Below are 2218 nucleotides of genomic sequence, written 5' to 3' on the forward strand. Positions count from 1 at the left end.
AAAACTAAGAAGGAGGCAGGGGAGTGAGGGATAAAAATCTACCTATTGGGTACAATGTACACTATTCTGGTAATGGGCAAACTAAAAGCCCTAACTTCAGCATTATACAATTCATCCATGTAACAAAAAGCACTTGGACCCCCTACATCTATTGAAATTAAAAAAAAGAAAAACAATTTTTAAAATTTGCTTTGCTGAGATCCTAAATATATACTATAACTATGGTCATTTTTCTTAAATAATTTTGGCATGAATAAGCTGCCTTTAATAAAAACAATACAAGATTGTTATATTTATAGAATTCTAATTTATGTTCATGTATGAATATGGAAACTGGAAAAAACCTAAACATCCAACAATCGGGTATGGCAGATATGGCTAGCTGTTCACCAAAAGTTAGCCTCCTCACTGGTATTACAGAAATGATTGTCCATCCAGGGACTACATTTCCCAGACTCCCTTATATCCATATATGTCCATGTGACTGGTTCTTGCCAATGGGATGTGATTGGAATTGACGGGTGTTAACTTCTCAGCCAAGACTGATGAAGTCAATGTGACTTCTCCACACTCTCTTTTTCTCCTTCTGTTTGTAGGTTACAGAGAACTTCTTGGCCTGGTCAACAGGGAATGTTGTGCTGCAACTGGAGAGTGTATGACCTTGTGAAGGACTAGCTGCTACTTAGCGTGAGCCCGTTGTTGCCATGTGAGTTTGTGGGGCCAGTGGACCAGATCTTGACATTATTCAAGATAAGCTGACAATAATGGATTTTTATTTGAAATACTCTTATTTTAAAACCCATCTGCATGCCAAACAAAACAATTTGTGGACCATCAGTACACAATCTGTTATAAAATAACTTAAGCCCTCTGTAGATTAATTGTATTAATAATCATACATTACATATTATAAAGTGCTTTCACATACACTGCTTTCTCTCACCCTTAAGAAAACTTAATTTGGTAACTATTAATATTACTAAATTTAAGAAATAATGGAACCAAAGGTCAGAAACTTGTACTTTTAGGATCTTGTACTTGTACTTCTTCAGAGCTATATGCCACGGTTCTACCTTCACCTCAATTTCTATCTCTTTGTCCCTCTTATGCTCAGCTGAACTTCCCATGCTCCCTCAAACTTGTCAGTACATTCTCGCTACACTTTCCTTGCATGAATCCCTGTTTTGAATCCCTTCCTTTCTACTAGACTTCCTTACTTTATTATTTCTTCTCTGCTTTCTACCCATGCTTCAAGAACAAGCTTAAAAGCCTCTTCCGCATGAGTATCCTCAGCTAGCTTTGTGCTCCCTTCTCTGTTAGTAATTCCTAGATCATATTTTTCTTGGATTTTAGATGCACATATGTGTCTCCCTAACTAGATTATAAAACTCTGAGGGCAGGGAGCAAGTCTTATTTCTCTTTACACCATCTTATGGCATCCTCATAAGTCTACACAAAATAGATATTCAGGAATATTCATTGAATCAAAATTTCCACCTATTCTCAATAGCGTAACAAATATGATATATTTATTGTGCAGTTCATAACATGAGTAAAGCCTTAAGTTAGATTTAATAAACCCTCTGAATCAGTATACTAGAAAAACATATTTCCATCTACAGAAAGAGAAAGGTTCATCCTTTGAGCTTGAGGACTGCTGCAGTAGAGGCTCAGAGCTGGTGTAAATCAGCCAGAGGTGATGGTTAGACGACATTTCATTAGCCAACAGCTGGCTAGTGATTACCACTAACAGACTTTGTTATGGCTTCGTTCCTTCCTTCAAATGTAAATGAAGATTTTAAAGGAGTTTATTAAACAATTTCTTAAAGAATATATCTTCTGTTGCAAAGAGGCCCCAGCCAATGGAGTGTTTTGTTAAAGCTCTTGAAAAGGTAAAGAGGTAAACTGCAGTGACACATTTTCACGCCACTAGGAATCAGAAAAAAGAACTCACTGACCTTCTAACGGTGAGATGAAAGCAGGTTCTTCTATTAACTGGAGCCATCAACTCTGATGAGAATAAGCACAGAGAGTATTCAGAGTTGCATTTCCTAGTTATTGCTTTCTCATTTTCAAACTGCTTCTATTCATTTCTGTATGGCTGGATATGAGCTACTTTAGGCATGCTAATTTAATGCTTTTTTTTTTTTTATTTCAGCATATTATGGGGGTACAGATGTTTAGGTTATGTATGTTGCCCTTGCCCCCCCCAAATTTA

Source organism: Propithecus coquereli, unplaced genomic scaffold (assembly GCF_000956105.1).
Source record: "Propithecus coquereli isolate 6110/MARCELLA unplaced genomic scaffold, Pcoq_1.0 Scaffold74, whole genome shotgun sequence".
Taxonomy (NCBI): domain Eukaryota; kingdom Metazoa; phylum Chordata; class Mammalia; order Primates; family Indriidae; genus Propithecus; species Propithecus coquereli.